This window comes from Phoxinus phoxinus (genome assembly GCF_949152265.1).
Source record: "Phoxinus phoxinus genome assembly, chromosome: 7".
In the NCBI taxonomy this organism is placed as follows: Eukaryota; Metazoa; Chordata; class Actinopteri; order Cypriniformes; family Leuciscidae; genus Phoxinus; species Phoxinus phoxinus.
In genome coordinates this window covers 17368923-17388617 of record NC_136882.1, presented here as the reverse complement: position 1 = coordinate 17388617, position 19695 = coordinate 17368923, and the positions used below count along the sequence as shown (strand labels likewise).

General features: G+C 36.5%; 2 long non-coding RNA genes across 4 annotated transcripts; one reads left to right on the top strand and one right to left on the bottom strand.

Moving 5' to 3' along the window:
* Window positions 1–5272: 5272 nt before the first annotated feature.
* LOC307001858 lies at window positions 5273–9162 on the top strand. Of its 2 annotated transcripts, none has more exons than XR_013798332.1 (5): window positions 5273–5601; window positions 6313–6414; window positions 7173–7294; window positions 7437–7536; window positions 8709–9162. It is a non-coding gene; the product is annotated as an uncharacterized lncRNA (long non-coding RNA). The 2 variants fall into 2 exon arrangements; XR_013798333.1 differs by having other exon boundaries at window positions 7437–7552.
* Window positions 9163–10583: 1421 nt separating this feature from the next.
* LOC307002275 lies at window positions 10584–13897 on the bottom strand. Of its 2 annotated transcripts, none has more exons than XR_013798451.1 (3): window positions 13507–13897; window positions 12695–12796; window positions 10584–12012 (listed from the first exon to the last, which is right to left on the bottom strand). It is a non-coding gene; the product is annotated as an uncharacterized lncRNA (long non-coding RNA). The 2 variants fall into 2 exon arrangements; XR_013798452.1 differs by having other exon boundaries at window positions 11033–12012; window positions 12691–12796.
* Window positions 13898–19695: the final 5798 nt, after the last annotated feature.

Genomic DNA, 19695 nt, shown 5'->3' with positions numbered 1-19695 from the left:
TCCTATTTATTAACTGACACCTCTTCTGTCCCCATGTTGAGTTAAACATCACATTTGTGTTTCTTTCTTTCCTTTTTTGCTGAATTAAGACTGTTGAACTTTCTTCTCCTGCCTCATTTCACTTTTGGATGTAATAATGGTCTTGACATTTGCCAAAAAAAAAAAAACTTTTGATTTTTGTTATTAAAATCAAACAAGCAAGCCATTTGCTTGCTTTTAAATTTCCATTTGAGAAAAAGTAAAGCAAATATTAAAAACAAACAAACAAACCCAGCCCATGTGAGGAAATCATTATGCATTCTTTTCATGAAAAATAATGCAATTAGTTACTTTTTTTTACTTTAAGGTTGTTTCCCATTTTCTTCCCATTTTTCCATATGTCCTCAAATGGAGGTTTTGTCTACTTTATCTAACTTCTGGAGACAAAATTGTCCCCAAAGTATAACTGAGTAAACACACGCACACACGCACTACAAGAGACAGATAAATAGAGCAAAAAGCCATCTGCCTGACCATTTAGAAGGGATGCGACTTGGTTGAATCTCAACAAATCTCACAAGATGGAGAATATCATCAAAAGAACATGCAGAGATGAGAGCCCATCTGCTTCAGTCTCACAGTTTCAGAACTGGCTTCTCCTGCCAGCTCTCTCTCTATCTCTCTCTCTCTCTCTCTCTCTCTCTCTCTCTCTCTCTCTCTCTAGCCTTTAGCTGTTCTTCGTTGAGCTCATACAATGTATCATCAGAAAAAACGCTGATAGTCTCTCACTCACAAAGGTGTTGAACAGGTGAGGTGCTGAAACACTGAAACACTCTTATAGCAAAGAAACAATGTGTGTGTGTGTGTGTGTGTGTGTGCGTGCGTGCGTGTGTGCGTGCGTGTGTGCGTGTGTGTGTGTGTGTGTGTGTGTGTGTGTGTGTGTGTGTGTGTGTGTGTGTGTGTGTGTGTGTGTGTGTGTGTGTGTCTGTCTGTCTCATGGCAGTGAGCCTGGGGCAAAGGGGAGCAGGTGTAAAAAAAATTGTATCAACCGTCCTGAATGAAGCTAAACCAGACTGGCTTTTCATATACAACATGCAAAGATTGTATCAAGCTCTAAAAACAAAATGTGTTTAATACAAACAATACAAATCGTTCTTATACCACATTGGACAAACGTTCCATTAGAAGCACTTTGGGGATATTTCTCAGTCCGGTGCACAAACTTTTCCCATTGATTAGCTGAGAAGGACTCACAAAAGACTAAAGATCATGAACCAAATGCTTCCAAGCATGGTTAAAAGGATGCTGCAGGGGTTAGCCATGGAAGGTCTTGCTCGTCATTCATTTCTGTCGTTTACCTGTATCCAGGTCAGTGTCAGCATTGATTTGTCAGGGGAAAAAAACAAGCAGAATGTGCCTCTTTATGCCACCAATGCTCTCCCACTGTGAAACTGAGAGCTTTGGGTTCACTTCTTTGTTCAGTTTTGTGAAAATGTCCTTTCTGCAGCTCAACGGCCCCCTTACATGTCTTCATGCTGCTTCATTGGCCGGCTCTCCTCCCCATGGGTCTCATTTGGGGAAGCTGCCTGCAATTGGAAAGATGTGTGCAACAGAACGGTTTGATAGGTCTGAACTAGCAGGGATCCAGTGGTCCTCTGGGCTTTCATCTGCCAAATAACATCCGGCCCACAATACTTTAACAACCAGCGTGAGCCTTTATTTCCTCTCACACTTGCATGTAAAACTGCTGTTCTGAGCTTTGGTGACTTTTAATGACTTAAAGAATCTCAGTAGCACCCAAAACACCAGATGTCTGCTGTTTTTGAGATGTGTCTGCAAAGTGAATATTGGGTCTCATTGAATTTAGCATGAACAAATTCTGTTTTTATTAGTTTAAAACTTTATTTCTCAAGTATATATACTTCACTGTACCTACTGTAACCCAACCCATAAGTTATACCTAAAATCAGAGGGAAATGATAGGTGAATGACACTGATATAAGCACCGGTTGTAAACCTTAACTTGACATAAACTGTAAACTGTAAACTTCACATCTAATTCACTGTCGTTCAACTCCCTTAAAGAAATATGAAATATGTTCTCTCTGGACACACAGTTAGAACAATCAAAACATGTTTTGTTCCCCGAGTTATTGACTGAATGAAGGTGCATATGCTAAAACAGATGTCCATGCAGATGTCAAGCTGAAGTTTGAACAAAATATATGAATTATGTGTGTCAATAAAAGGAAGTTTTATAGCATATCTCTAATGGCCATTTTGTGTTTCAATAAACACATAAAATAATCCCAATTTCATTAATTTACAGCTCATATCTAGTGCGTACTGTGGATGTGCAAAAGCCTTTTTGCATTTTTTAGCTAAGCCGCATTTTGAACAGATTAACAAAGGAGAGACATCTCTCTTTAGAGATGAAGTGTGTATTTTTGGAGATGTTAGAATTGTTTTCTTATCTTATGCGTAAGTAAGTCAGTTGTAGGTTGACATCTCCTAACATTGGTGTGTTTGTTTGAGCATCAGTCCGAACTTTGTAACTTTGTATTAATCGAGTGCAACTGTCATGATTCTGCCCTGGTGTCTTTGTATTTCTCTAGTCTTGAGGCAGGATCATGACAGACCCATGTTTTGTGTACAAGCACATGGCCATTTGTTTGGGCCATGTGCTTGTTTTGTCTCGTTACGTTACCCCGCCCCCTTGTTATCCTCATCTTGTCATTATTGTCTAGTCAGCTTCACCTGTTCTTGTCATTAGTGTCTCCCTATATCATCCCCTTGTGTTTGCTGTCCTGTGTTGGTTCATTGTCAATCAATGTGTAACCTGCCTGTGTTTGTGTCATTGCTGAGAAGTCCTTGTCAAGTAAGAGTTTTATGTCTGAAGAGTTGTATGTAGGATATTCAGTTCTTAGTCTACTTATAGTCTTGCTTGTTAGTCAACCTTCCTTACCTCTGTTTTACCCCCTCGTGGGTTTTGTTTTCCCTGTTTTCTGTTATTATTAAACCTTGTGTGTTTGCATATTGTCTGCAATTGGGTTCATCCTTCCACTTCATGACAGCAACAATGCTCACCCACTTTTTTCAGTGTCCTTGGTTCCAGAAATAATTTCTTTCTATCCATGTTTCCGATAGGGAAGTTATAAACAAGTTATAAGCCATGAACTACACAAAGCTAAGGTAAATCACAACATTACAAACTTAGATTTGAAGCAAAAAAGTATTTGAAAATCTGACTAAAAACAAAGGTGCATAGATGTAAGTCTGGCAAGCCAGACTTACATCAAGATGTTTAGTCTGGCAACTCTCCATAGACGCGGCTTAATCCGAGGGGCGGGATAAACGGTTGTCTCTCAAAATCCCTCTGCACGCAATAGGATAGCGCTATTACAACCAACCAGAGCAACGAAGAAGGTGACGTAGTCAGAGCGGCAAAGATCCGGTCCAGCAAAACTCCGAACACTTCTTCCTTTTTTAAGAATGACTTAAGTGCCGTGCTCTTTTCTTAAAGAAAAACTTAACTCCAAGTCCTCCAGAGTCGCGGCCAAAGCCGATTCGAAAGGCCGCTGTTCTCCATCTGCAGCCGTCACAACTCTGTCGTCATATGTTAAGCCCGCCCCCGCCTACTCTATACACGACGTGATTGGCCTGACCCAATTTAGGTTTTTGCAGCTAGAAGGTCTATGGAGAGTTGCTAGACTGCCCTGGCAGCAAAGTACATTTTGCTCCCGCTAGGGTGCTTCTAGATTTCTAGGCTAGTAATGTAGTTTTTCACTATGAATTCTGCTATTAAAGTTTATTTTATTTTTTTTAAATGAATCGCTTCACCAAAAGTATATTACATCGATTAACAATATCATAGCTCGCAGTAAGGCTGTCTTTAAAGGTTTATAAGCTATAAGAAAAATCTATTCCCCCATGGTGAAAATGAATGGGGATTTTACTTCTGTAACCCGACTGTTGCACTCTAGTATGTGTTTGAAGTCGGATTATCTGTTTTACAGACCAATGGCAGACAGAAGTCTTCAGGAAAGCCGTTTGGCACAGTTACTGGTGCAGAAATTGCACATTTCATTAAAAAAGAGTTTAAATTAATATTTAAAAAATGCTTCATGCTGGCATCTAAAAAAATTACAGTCCTAACATCTTCCTTATTACAACTTGACATGCAGCTTTGTTCTAGGAAGGCCTTCATACTGATAAAGTATATCAATAAAAGAAAGGCAAAAATTAGAGAGAATCAAATAAAAACTTCTGAAAATCCATTTTCTTTTGAATATGAGCTAAAAAAAAAAATCAGCCTCACCACAGCTTGACACACAGTTTTGTTCGGTTAAAGTAATAACTCTCTCCTAAATCTCTCTGATCCTCCAGAGTCTAACCAGCACAGCGACATCCATCTGGAATCTGTGAAGCGCAAACAGTCTTTGGCCAGTTGACACAACATCAGAATATCTCAGCGAGATTACTGTGATTGTATTCAGAAATAGATCAGACTTTCTGATTGGTGATAATATCCTGCTTTTGACAGAGAATTTGATGATAAATGAGATTGTGTAACAGTGTGTGAATGGCCAGTGATGAGGAGTTAAATCAGTAAATGCAAAGTTGAAGTATAACCCTAATTTGGACGCTTACAGGGACTCATCAAATCACTCATTTAACAGTTTTATTGCTGAAATTATGGGGGAATTTTTTTTTTTTGTCAAGAATAGAAAATTATTAAAATATTCAAATCAGGAATCAAGGAGTTTTTGCATTACAAAAACGGTGAATTTTTTCGCATTTCGAAATTTCTAAGTCAATTTAACTGCGGTTTATTCTCATTAGCATGCAGTGTGAAGTATTTCATTCAGGTCTGTGATCATTCCGATTCAATTTCAGTGAGTAAAGAACACATTTATACTCGCATGCATTATATATTACGTACATTAGCGCCTCTGACAGACAGCATGTTGAAGCCGCTCAGGCTGCCATTTTCTCCCTCTTCTCGGAAAGCGATAAAACACATTGAAAACATCCGGTAGTGGGGTTTCAAATATGTTGTTCAAAAAGAGTTGCAGGCTACTTCAAATGTCTCACACAGAAATGGATCATGAAGTTATATGCACCATTTCCGTTTTTGGGAGAATTTGACAAGAAACACTGCTCGATGTAGTGGATACTTTATCAATTGCATATTAAACAGTCTAATCACCCATTATATGAACATACCAACCCAGTCTCACGGCAGTTCGTGATATGGTCACGTAATTTAATCTATTGATTCGTGGCACGGGCACGTTTATTTCGTTATTTTCGTAATTCCAGCACGTTTTTAAAACTAATGTATTTCAATGGGAAGCATCTTTCGTGATCAAAGCACGATTCTATCTGCCTATCGGGCTGCAGTAGAGAAGCTGTTTAATCAACATTTATTCACGAGATCTTATCATGGTTTATGTATTTATTTTAATTATATTATTTCGTTCTTATTGCCAGGGAAGCTGGATTGCTTTGCTGTTTATTGATATTTAAAAAATATATTTTATTAGTAGGAAATCGCGCTGAAGAAGTCTCATTCCGAACACCTCGCGATATTTGGCATCAGTTCACGTGTGCCAGATGTTGGTAAGTAGTCGTAAATACGCTGTCCTAATAATGTTTGATATAATGTATTTTCTGTGTGTCGAAATTAATCAGATTAGCTCAAGTTCAGTCACTGCATTATATCTGTCATCTCAACGGAGGCTTTGCGTTTCATTGCTTTCTATGAAAATGGTTTCTATGGTGATTAAACACTGTCTGTCACGTGATGTGCTATACAGTAGGCCTAGAGTAGACCTTCAATCAGTTAATCATATTCATATCAGGTTTTTAAGTTGTACAATTAGTTCCAAAGTTGTATGTGTAGTAGAAGCACAGTAAAAACAACACCATGCTTTTACCACAGTAACATTAGTTTTACTGTGATAAGTCTAGTAAAAAGACCGTAATCACACAACTTACCATGCTTTTACCACACTATTGGTAGTTTTAATGTGGTACTTATTGTAAATGCACAGTAACCACAACACTAACCATGCTTTTACCTCAGTAACCTTAGTTTTACTGTGATGGGTTGTAAAGGACAGCAATCACAAAACTTACCATGCTTTTACCTCAGTATTGGTAGTTTTAAAGTGATAATTGTTGTAAATTATGCATATTAACCACAACACCTACCATGCTTTTAATGCTTAATAATGTAACATCCAATATTTGTAAGGAAAATCAGTACTTTTTCCTTTAAATAATCCTATATATTATTACATAATGCTATTTTATTTTCTCTGTTTTCAGCTGAAAAGACCAAAAGGGCCTTTCGAACTCAGTCAGCCCATTATTGTTTGAGGACAAGTAAACGGAGGAGACGGACCGCTGCAAAGACAAATATTCGCAATGGTAGGTATGTGTTGGTTTTAACCCTAAATCAAACATTTTATCAAGCATTTGTTGTTTCTTAAACCTGTTCTTACAAAACCCATAGCCCAATCAGTATGAACAGTCTCAAAGTCTTAATAATTCACAAGATTTAACAAGTTGTCAAATTCGTACGATACTAGTACATATTTGTATACTTGTACATAATCCTGCAGCTTTTACTCCTAGTCCTCATTGGCTACTGCCTCAATTCCTGTACATATTTATCGCGATATTTGTAAATCAGTTGCGCCCCTTCTTGGATAGTAGTCTGATGTCCCACACACTGTCAGAAAGTTTATATTAATTGCATTGTGTATTCATTCAAATTATTACAAAATAGTCCCTGTCTGTTGTGTTCATGTTCCAATGTCCAATGATACATGATGTCTCTCCACACCTCATAACCTACCTCTGTTTGCAAGAGTGGAAAAGCTAATCTGACTTGTCACATGACATCAGATACGTGATTATTTTGTCGTAATCAGATCAGTTACACTGCTGATAACTGTCCCGTTTGCATATAAATCATGTTATTTTTAAACGAGTTCATATGATTATTGCTTGCTATTAAAGACATACTTTTATTCATAGAAATGCCCACATATCAGTGAACGTATAACATAAAAATGCTTTTAACATTTAATTATGCAACACTCTTTACAGAAATATATCCTACAGTTGTATAACTGACTGCTTGCATGTAATGTAATAAAATTACCTTCCTTTCTGTATTGCAGGATTACTTTGTCCTTTTTTTTAGATCTCTACAACATCAAACTCAACAGCTCTTTTAAGAGCCAACCCTCACAAGAGCTACTAGTGAGTCGCAGCGGATCTTGCCGTGATCAGCCCTTCCCAGGTAAAGTTTCTAGAACATTTCAATCAGTATTTACTCATCAAATGCTCTCTCCTGAATTGTAAGGTAAATTATAACTGTCTTAATTTATGTTTCAAGAACAATAGTAATTGCACGAGTAAGTAGATACTTTCTTGTTTTACAGCAGAGAAGGAAGACCAGTCCTTATATCAACACAAGCTAATCGAATAAGTCCTTTGTTTCGGGTGAGGAAGGAACAACTGGTGCCCAAAGAAGACAGAAAGGTGCGCAAATCCATTGGTATGTCTTGTATTGAAACAATGCTGTAATATGTAGTACATAATTTGATGTTGACAATTTTACATTGTACAGGTTACAGGAAGCTCTTGAAACAAGTGACAGAAGAGTATGTTGTCTTGAAAAAAATCAAGCATCACTTGCAAAGGCAAAAGAGACCATGCCTTTCTTAAAGATATTTTAAAATAGGTTGCTGTTGATATGGGTAAAACATTTTTTGTTCAGTACTTAGCTTATATAATGTGCTGAAATATTATATATATATATATATATATATATATATATATATATATATATATATATATATATATATACACATATATATATATACACTCTCAACCTTAAAAAGGAGAACGCAAAAGGGCCAGAGTTGCCCGTTCCTGATTTAAATTTACAAAGCAGCAGTCAGTACATTATATAATATACACATTGATTTATTTTATACACACATATGTGTGTATAAAATAAATCAATGTGTATATTATATAATGTACTGACTGCTGCTTTGTAAATTTAAATCAGGAACGGGCAACTCTGGCCCTTTTGCGTTCTCCTTTTTAAGGTTGAGAGTTTACCTCCAACCCTAATTGAGCACATATGAAAGTCTTCAGCTTTACTTATAGACAATAGGCAGGAGGGTTTGAGGTTGGAGCTAAATCTGCAGGACAGTGGACGCTAAGGGCCAGAGTAGCCCATCACTGCTTAATATATCGCAGAACATAGGCCCCGTTTACACGAAGTGAAGACACTGATATTTCCCTGCGGTTTGGCCTCTCATTTACACGAAAACCCAGTTTTTATCACAGAAAACGATTATTTCTAAAAACTCCGGCCAAAGTGGAGATTTTGGAAAACTTTGTTTGCACGTTTGCATGTAAACTGAGTTTTAGGCAGCGACGTCACAATATGAGACTATTTTCGGGATTCTGATTGGCTAACGTGGGCTTGAGCTTCTCGTTACACTGCCACCTACAGGTTTGGCATGCTCTGGACGGCATGTACACGGGTTCGTGTGCACGATGTTATTTTTGAAAACAAAGAGGGGTGAAATGTCCGTTTATGAAAATAGCCATCCACGTGTAAACGTAGCCATAAGCTGACCTGACTGTCCATTAAACAACTTAATTTGTATTGTTTGTGTTTTTTGCTTTACTTTCAGACCAGGACTGGAGAACGCCTGACAATGGGATGTTGAGACTTCTTCCTCTGGTTGAGAAAAAGCTACACCACATCAGTGATCACATCTTCTGTTCTTCTGTTGTACTGTAGGGTACACCTGAACAAACTGTTTAGACGAGGAAGAAGAACATGAACATGATCGAGACATGTACAGGGAAGAGCAAGAAACCAGTTTAGTGATAATGAATCATTATTTTCCAACACAATATCAAATCTGTTTTCTGTATCATAGGTGACTGAATATGATTCTCTGGCACTCATTTTGTGGCTCAGCAGCTGTGAATGGATTAATATGATGTTAATGTATTTTTGAAGACACATTTTTATTTATCTTGAATCTCATTGTCTTTATGCTACTTTATCAACTTTATGCTGTGTCCTCCAATAAAGTGTTGTGTAATAAAGTATGGTGAATATTGTTTATTGAAAGTGGTGTTTGGTACAGTAAATAAAAACAATATTTGAGAAATTTTCATTTCTTATTTCTTTAGTTTAGTTCATAATTTAAAAACAACTACATATAATTAATTACCATGATTCTTTTTCTTAGGACATACACATTTAGATCTGGTTAATGATATTTGGGACAAAAGTTGCAACAAAACAATGCAACAAAAGTTGCACATACTTGCATGTATAAGCTGCAACTGCAATGTTTGCAGTGAAATAAAGGGAAGCTATGTGAATAACAAGAGGCTGCAGTGGCTATCTTGCTATAAACACTTCAAGCATAATTGAAGATGATCCATGTTGATCATTCTAGTACATCTACTAGCCTACTGCATTTAAAATGAAAGCATAGACGTTACTGATGTCAGGGATATAAGCAGCAACCAGAGGGGGTGAAAAGGAAATGTAGGCACTGTTTTGTTTTGTTTGTTTTACTGAATGGTGCATTATCCCTGTGTAATAGTGTGTGTAGATCTGTGTAGATTGTACTGCACTTCCACCCCCAAGGGCCCCCCAGAAGAGCAAAAAACTGCACATTTCAAATGGCTATACCTCACAGTCCGGTTAGTGTATCAAAGAGAAAATCAGCAGGACAACTGCTTATTCTATGTTTACTAAATAATGCTGGGCCCAGTTTTCTGACATATATGGAAAGCTGGCATAAAGGTTATTTTTAAAGTGCTCACAGTAAATTATCAAATTTCAGCCTGTCCCTCATATATGTCATAAAGGTTTGCACAATGAACAAATTTAGATATCCAGTTGTCCATTAAAGATATTATGTATTTAACATTTATTGTTTCATTACTAAACGTTTTAAACTACATTACCCACGTATCTCTGTCATGCTATCAATGGAACAGGAAACATTGTCCTGTAGTTCATTGAAATGTGCAGCCATGCTTAGGGTTAGGGTGGGGATCTCAGTAAAGGAGCAATTTCTCACAAAACAGAGACACTTTATCATTAACTTTATGTATAACTAACGCAATAATAACACCAAAACATACTTTGTAACATGAAGCGCCGTTTTATATGGGTTAAACGATAGTCCAATCACAGCGAGTTCTGCGATAAAGTCACAGCCAATAACAATCCAGCTGTACAGATGCGTCACACTTACTTGCCCATTTATGGAAAATAATGACAGATCTCTTCTGGTTCCGGCTACAGGGATAGATACCTTAAATATTTCATATTTAAACCCAAACAATATTTGGGCTGTAATGTATTAATTCTAATTAAATTATAAAACTCACATTTAAAAACAAAAGACTCCTTTGTGTGGTTACCATCCAAAAACGAGATCACATGATCAATGACACAAATGTTTTTATTTGATTAGACTAATTCATAAATACATTTGAAAGATAAACTTTTTTCTAAGCAATGGCCTACAACAGGGGTAGTTTTGCAGTATTTTAATTAAAGATAATTACATATACTAAAGTGCTTCTAACATTTACAGTGTATGTATAGTATATCAAAGGTATATCAATTATATTCAAATAAATGTAACAAAATCACAATGAATGCACACAATTTTGAAAGCATATTCCAATATTTAATGTCAAACTGTTTAAAGACAAATGTAGTGCCAAACCTACTGCACAACAGTATAAAAATCAGTTAATTATATAAAAAAACAGGTATAAGATACAGGGGCAATATATTATAGGGACATATACAGTAACGTTAAAACAAATCGCTATGATGAAGTTATATTTTTACAAACCAAGAGATGAGACTCAACTTTTTTATGTGAAAATATATTTGTTTCTTCGTTTCTTCGAACAAATAGGCAAAAACGTAAGCACAACGTTTTACATTCTCACCTTTAATTCTACATCCTTGTGATCATTAATCACTTTTATTGTCACTAAATGAAAGGCAACTTAAAATAGTTAATGATTATAAACGTCAGTAAGAAAATGCTTCAATAAAATACATTCACGGGTATATTACATTTACATTAACCAGGTAGTGATGTAATGATGATACCATAGATGTAGTTATGGTGGACATTTACTATAGTGACCACTGTAATAAAAGGTTTAATGAAGCTAAATGTAAGACATTAAGTCCATCTAAATGTAAAGGTAACAAACTCAGAATAATATCCATTATGTCAAGTGTCTCATTTCTGTAATATTCTTTCAGCACCAATAAGATTTCCATAAATATGGATTGTTTTCTAAAGGTTTTCCTGAACACTCTCACTATCTTCAATTGTTCGGACAAACACCTGCTATATACACTTGCAGAAATATACATGTGTCTATTGCATCATGAAGTCACTGCATGACTAGAACTAATGGATGGCAATGAATATGTCCTTTAGGAAAACACCTGATGCGCACTGACGCTTCTTTGATGAAGGCATTAGGCAGACATCAAGCACAGTTTATGAAGCTGAAAAGAGAAAACAAAATGCTTTAACAATATGGAAAAAAGATAAATCACTATTTTCAATATTGGTTCTGCATATATCAAAGAGATCCTGAGGAGGAGTGGGACTTCACATGAAGACTTTCAGAAACTGTGACAGAGCAAAGGGTGCACCTCGCTGGACACATCCGACGCATGCCCAAACAACACCACCCAAAGACAGTGATGAAGTGGACACCACCAGGAGGATGCAGGAGACCGGGAAGTCCAAGGAAGACATGGAGACAGATGTTTCACGAAGAGCTGAAGAATGTCAGTGTCCCATGGGAAGATGCGGAGAACTTGGCCACGGATCGAATACGTTGGAGGACACTTGTTGCCCAATGTGCCCAGCACAGGACTTGATGATGATGTTGGGAGTTTATCCATAACTGTGGGATATATTTCTGTAAAGAGTGTTGCATAATTAAATGTTAAAAGCATTTTTGTTATACGTTCACTGATATGTGGGCATTTCTATGAATAAAAGTATGTCTTTAATAGCAAGCAATAATCATATGAACTTGTTTAAAAATAACATGATTTATATGCAAACGGGACAGTTATCAGCAGTGTAACTGATCTGATTACGACAAAATAATCGCGTATCTGATGTCATGTGACAAGTCAGATTAGCTTTTCCACTCTTGCAAACAGAGGTAGGTTATGAGGTGTGGAGAGACATCATGTATCATTGGACATTGGAACATGAACACAACAGACAGGGACTAATTTGTAATAATTTTAATGATTACACAATGCAATTAATATAAACTTTCTGACAGTGTGTGGGACATCAGACTACTATCCAAGAAGGGGCGCAACTGATTTACAAATATCGCGATAAATATGTACAGGAATTGAGGCAGTAGCCAATGAGCACTAGGAGTAAAAGCTGCAGGATTATGTACGAGTATACAAATATGTACTAGTATCGTACGAATTTGACAACTTGTTAAATCTTGTGAATTATTAAGACTTTGAGACTGTTCATACTGATTGGGCTATGGGTTTTGTAAGAACAGGTTTAAGAAACAACAAATGCTTGATAAAATGTTTGATTTAGGGTTAAAACCAACACATACGTACCATTGCGAATATTTGTCTTTGCAGCGGTCCGTCTTCTCCGTTTACTTGTCCTCAAACAATAATGGGCTGACTGAGTTCGAAAGGCCCTTTTGGTCTTTTCAGCTGAAAAGAGAGAAAATAAAATATCATTATGTATAATATATAGGATTATTTAAAGGAAAAAGTACTGATTTTCCTTACAAATATTGGATGTTACATTATTAAGCATTAAAAGCATGGTAGGTGTTGTGGTTAATATGCATAATTTACAACAATTATCACTTTAAAACTACCAATACTGAGGTAAAAGCATGGTAAGTTTTGTGATTGCTGTCCTTTACTACCCATCACAGTAAAACTAAGGTTACTGAGGTAAAAGCATGGTTAGTGTTGTGGTTACTGTGCATTTACAATAAGTACCACATTAAAACTACCAATAGTGTGGTAAAAGCATGGTAAGTTGTGTGATTACTGTCTTTTTACTACACTTATCACAGTAAAACTAATGTTACTGTGGTAAAAGCATGGTGTTGGTTTTACTGTGCTTCTACTACACATACAACTTTGGAACTAATTGTACAACTTAAAAACCTGATATGAATATGATTAACTGATTGAAGGTCTACTCTAGGCCTACTGTATAGCACATCACGTGACAGACAGTGTTTAATCACCATAGAAACCATTTTCATAGAAAGCAATGAAACGCAAAGCCTCCGTTGAGATGACAGATATAATGCAGTGACTGAACTTGAGCTAATCCGATTAATTTCGACACACAGAAAATACATTATATCAAACATTATTAGGACAGCGTATTTACGACTACTTACCAACATCTGGCACACGTGAACTGATGCCAAATATCGCGAGGTGTTCGGAATGAGACTTCTTCAGCGCGATTTCCTACTAATAAAATATATTTTTTAAATATCAATAAACAGCAAAGCAATCCAGCTTCCCTGGCAATAAGAACGAAATAATATAATTAAAATAAATACATAAACCACGATAAGATCTCGTGAATAAATGTTGATTAAACAGCTTCTCTACTGCAGCCCGATAGGCAGTTAGAATCGTGCTTTGATCACGAAAGATGCTTCCCATTGAAATACATTAGTTTTAAAAAACGTGCTGGAATTACGAAAATAACGAAATAAACGTGCCCGTGCCACGAATCAATAGATTAAATTACGTGACCATATCACGAACTGCCGTGAGACTGGGTTGAACATACACAGTAATGAAATATCATTTCAACAAGTTGATAATTTGATGAGGTAAATTTATCTTTGTCATGTGATACCCCAAGGTTCTGCATTGTTAATTGACATTCCATTACTCAACATGCAAATTTAATGTCACTAAACTAAATGTTAAAGTTTTAGGAGAAGGAGCGGATAACTTAAGAGTGAGAATGTTTTTGAGATTTTCTAGACAGTGGAAAAATGCAAGCAAGCAGTTTGGTCTTAATTAGATGTACTTCTACAGATCTGACACACAGCAAAATACAGTGCTTAGACAACAAAACATAATGGAGAATGAATGGAGAATGAATGTTGTTAAATACTGTGGGGAAAGACGGCATTCTTTAAGACCTAGACAAACAACAAATATAAGAGAAACCCAGAAAAAAGAGCTGACAGCACACAAAATAAAGTTATGAAAGCAAATTCTTTAGCCTTTTTCATTCCCTACATTATTTAGGTTTTCCAAGCATCTTTTAACAAGAATTAAACATCTTTCACTCTCGCGTTTAACATTTATTTGAAGCCTGTTTCTTTTTCTCCAGATTCTTAATTTTGAAAATGATTATAATTAATCTCTTCTGTATTCATCCCTCCACACTCACTCACACATACACGTCATATATTCTCCCGTTTACTTTCTAAATGATTAGTCAGGTGGGCCGGGATTTGGGTGTGAAGGGAGTAGAGGGGAAATGTAGTGCCAAGCACTGTGTCATGAGTTTTATCCCACATCCACCTCATTAAATTCACTCAACTGACCTGCAACTTCAGCTGTCTGTCCTCAAACAGGCTTTCCAAAGCCTAACCAGGCCTCTCTTCAGCATCAAACCCACAATTGCTGACAAACAAGAAACCATATGAAAATTTCAATAAGCGGTCAGGCTTATTTAGCATGCAAGCAATCTTCACCCAAGTGCTCCAACCTTCAACGTGGCTACTGCTGATTATAAAAGAGAGAGATTTTACATCAAATATGATACATTTTCAGACAGCACAAAAGTGCTGAGTTGTAGAGTTGAAATGCAGTCTGTTATTGGAGTATGAATTTAAAATATTCATGATATACAGTGGTTAAAAGTTTTGAATTATTAAGATTTGTTTAATGTTTATTAAATAAGTATCTCATGCTCAAGGCTGCATTTATTTGATCAAAAACAACAAAAACTATAATATTGTGAATATTATGAATTTTAATATGAAAAATGTAATATGAGATTTTTCAATTTGAATACGTTTTAAAATTCATTCCTGTGAGGGTAAAGCTGAAATTTCAGCATCCTTACTCCAGTCTTTAGTGTCACATGATTCTTCAAAAATCTAATGCTGATTTGATGCTCAAGAAACATTTACATTTTTTAAATTACATTTTAAAATTAAAATAGAAAACAGTTATTCTAAATTGTAATAATATTTCACAACATTGCTCTTTTGATCAAATAAATGCAGCCTCGGTGATAATATATGTAGCTTTGAATTTTGAACCTGTCTTTCCTGTAAAAATAAAAGTTGGAGGAACATGTTGGGGTTCTTCACTTTGCCACACTGGCGGAACCGTCTGTAGATCCTTTAAAAAGGGTTGGAGGAACTCTTATATAAAGCACTGCTTTGGGTGCCTCCAGGAACCAAAATTATTATATTTTTATTTTATTTTAGAGGAGGAATAGGAACAGTTTCGTGACAGCATAAAACTTTTCTCCTGCTTCTTCTTCTTATGTTTGTTGTTTAAGGTTTAAATTCATCTATAAATATGGGCTACTGAATAAATGTAAGCCTATGGAATCAAAGTTGGGTGAACTAACTCTTTAAGTATAATACTAATAATAATAATAATAGGCTACTAATAAATGTTTAAAGGATAATTCCGGTATTTAACACCTTGAGTCTATATTGTAGTTTGTTTTGGATGAACAAGAGTGGTGGACAACATTTTTTTGACAATGGTTCCTCTCTCGAGTTTTTGACTATAAAAGAATTGGCCATGGACCCATTTAACATTGGAGTCAATGGGAATGTCCGAAAATGTCATTAAAACAACCTTTAACATTAGTTTTCAAAACTGTGCAACTCACAGAGTGATTAGTGATGCTAGTTGATACAGTTTCTGTCGTGTTTTATTCGTCATTTTGTAAAATCCCATTGAATTCTGTTGAAGGACTGAGTGCTCGTTAATATAAATGCGCTACCGGAAACGGAAAGGGGGCTGTTTACATTTGGTCGATGTAGTCTTTTTGCTCGCTTCCATTTCTCATAAGGCTAGCGAGCAGAGCAACTGTGCTCCGGGAGATTAAGCGAAATAAACAATCATTTTTTAGGAACTTTACCGCAGTTTTTGACCGCACAAATTCTAACCATATTGAAAGACGTGACCACTGACCAGTGCAATATGAAGTTGAACTCGACTGTGACCGTGAGTGTCCCGCGAGACATAAACATCGGTTATCGCCATCAAGTGGTCGGGAGTGTGCTAACGCTTCAGATTCAAATATTGAGCGGAAGTTACACGGTTGTGAAGTGTCTGAAAAAATAGTTCCACTATAGCAAAATAACCGGATTGGAATCATATATTCCGACGATATATTGTTTATAATCATCAACGAACACCACTAACCACTCTGTGAGTTTAACAGTTTTGTAAACGAACATTATTGGCTGTTTTAATGACATTTTCGGACATGGCCATTGACTCCAATGTTAAATGGGTCCATGGCCAATTCTATTATAGTCAAAAACTTGAGAGAGGAACCATTGTCAAAAAAATGTTGTCCACCACTCTTGTTCATCCAAAACAAACTACAATATAAACTCAAGGTGTTAAATACCGGAATTATCCTTTAAGGCTGTACAACTGTTCCTCCAGATGCTGGCTTTTACGAAGGGGGGGGGGGGGGGGGGGGGATTTTTCAAAAATGTGAAAAGTTGAATAGACTCACACACAGGTGGTAACGTTTCGAGCATGTAGGGTCTTCGTCAGACGTGCACTTCAGACGTGCGCTTCAAAAGTCTAATTAGTGAGACTTCATCTAAATATGATATGAGCTAATTTTTTTAGAAACTGGGCGTGACTCAAATTTGTTTAGAAAACAATTGCAGAATGACAAAACAAGGTGCTCTTAGAGTATGGTTAAATGGCAAATGGTTAATGACAAACACTTCTTTCATTAAGTAAAAGCATTATGAATAAACGATGCTTTCCTGTCTATACGGCATTTTTGGCATCAATTTCAATGATACATGCCATCATCCACTAAATGCAAATGGTGATGCTAGAGTGTTTGAGAAACTAAAACTGGCACCAGAAATATTGAGACTGAGCATAATCAGTCTTTTTATTGCCCAAGAAGAATAAAAAAAAACATTGTATTGCCCTAGAGGAATAGAAAACTATCAAAGATTATAGGAGCCTGACACATCTAAGCATCAGAGGTAATGGCACCTAAATGCATTAAAATGTTCAGAGGGCTGGTATGAGGTACTTGAGCTTCTGAACAGACCATGAACTGTTGTCTGTTTAGAAAGTTATTATTCAGGGTCTAAAGAGACAGGCTGAGGCAGAAATGAGAGAGGAGAGATAGAGAGGTAGACAGTGATCATCCATCACTCACTCTTTCAGTGTTGATTAGGATTCTTCCTGAAACAGCGGGATTAACAGTGACGGTTCAAATAGGCTTGTGTCCGCTGTCTCTGGAGCTTTGCAGATGTTCGACGGGATTCAAGAGAGCAAACAGGAGAGACAATTTGTCTCTGTCCCATGGGAAGGTTTACTGATTAGAGTTGGATTTAGCAACGCTCGGAGAGAATGAAACTAATTTTCTGATGCAAAACGGCAAGGCAATGAGTCAGAAACCCTAAGTTATGCAATATTTGTTTTTTTGTCATGCAATAGATATGCAACATTTATAATAAATTATATAATTATTTACACAATGATGATATTTCAATAAATATTTGATATAATGTACTTTTTAATTCTCATGTTTTCTGGAGGTAAAATGGTGAAAATGAAGAGTGGAGAGAACAACTGAGATGCTGAAAAACTGCTCATTACAAAAGCTCACAGAGCTTCACTGCTTTCTATTTGCTGGCCTGTACATTGATAAAATGCTTGGCATTTGAGAACAACAGCATAGATTGAGCGCACATCAGACAATCTATAAAAGCACACAAACCAAATCACCAAAACAAGCACTTAGCACATCTGTCAAAAAAACATAATCCAGCCACAATGGCCTTCCACTTATCAGCACAAAGCCCATCAGTATTCACCGCCAGTGAGCATGCTGCTCTTTCTCATGATAATAGACTGGGGGTGGAGAGGTGATGAGAGGGGAAAACCGCCAGCGTGCCTTATTCCAGGTCAACGTGGCACACGTCCCTGTGATGTGGAAAACCATCTGCTTAGCCCCCATCTGCACAGTCTACAGCCCCATTTACATGGCACTTCATCAGCAGAGTTGTGTTTGCCAGCCCAGCCCTTCCCTCACGGTTCCCCCACTGCACTCGGCCATTCAAACACAAATGAGTCTGCCATATTCAACTCCCTTGAGAATTTGACGACGGCCGCCGGGTTTTGTTACCATTTCATTTCCATATATTGAATGGAGGAGAAAATTGCTCCGTTTTGGATATGAGAGGAAATGAGAGGGGGAGAGGGAGTCCAGATGTACCTGTGAAATAGGCTGCTCTACATTAGCATACTTTATGGCTGGCTCTACCTTTAACGGTTTGATGTGCAGCTTCCAAGAATATTTGCAACGTGTTTTTACGAATACATGAACTATAAATATATGCACAGAATTGCTTGGGATTGTCAGTGAAGTCAAAAATAGCTTTATCTTAACAGTAAGGATTTGAGCCAAACACCAATTACACCTTGTTTAAAACCTCTTAAATTATTAATTTTTTTTAATTAAATAAAATTACAAATAAATGTTGGTTAGATAAGGGAACACAATGAAACCACACTGGTATGGCACACATTTTCATTTTTGTTACTTTTGTGTTTAAGTGTAGCTGAAAAGTCTACAATAGGTTTTGTAATGGCAGGTTTCATTGTGACAAATCACTCCATAGAGGGAACACAAAAAGTGTACGTGTTCAATTTATTTTTTTTCCTGGGCAGTAGCCTTCTAAACACATACTACTCAAACTTTTGGAAAATATACAATCACAGCAACATATACATGTATATGACTTTCTAAGTGTGACTACACCAAGTGAAGACTGCACAATGACAGTAAACACTTCTCACTCCTATAATGCAATATGTACAACGTGCAAGAGGATGGTTTCTAAAAAAATATACATAAAAGCATACTGAAAACATTATTTGCCCCGTATTTGAGCAGATAGACTGCGTTTGTCTGCCTTGCCCAATATTTATCCTACTTTTAGCACTCTTTTTTTGGGTATCATTTTGTTTAAGGATTTAGAACAATGAAAATCTGAAAAGCTGCTATTGTGCTATTCTCTCATAGATTGAGTGGCTCATTTGTCACAAGTGCTTCACTAAAATGGAGTAAAACACTTGTGCTATAATTTGAATATAGACTGATTACAGATTTTGTCAGGAAAAAACACTCATGAATATGAATTATTCATATTTTCATGAATAATTAATAAGCACTTCATAATAATGAGTATAAGTTACAAGTGAGGATGATAACCAAAATAATGTGGCCCATTTAAGAAACTTTGGGCATGAATGTCGATGCTTTAGCTGTTTATAAATAAATAAAATTTTGTTTTGAAAGGAATTATGTGTAGCCTCATTTT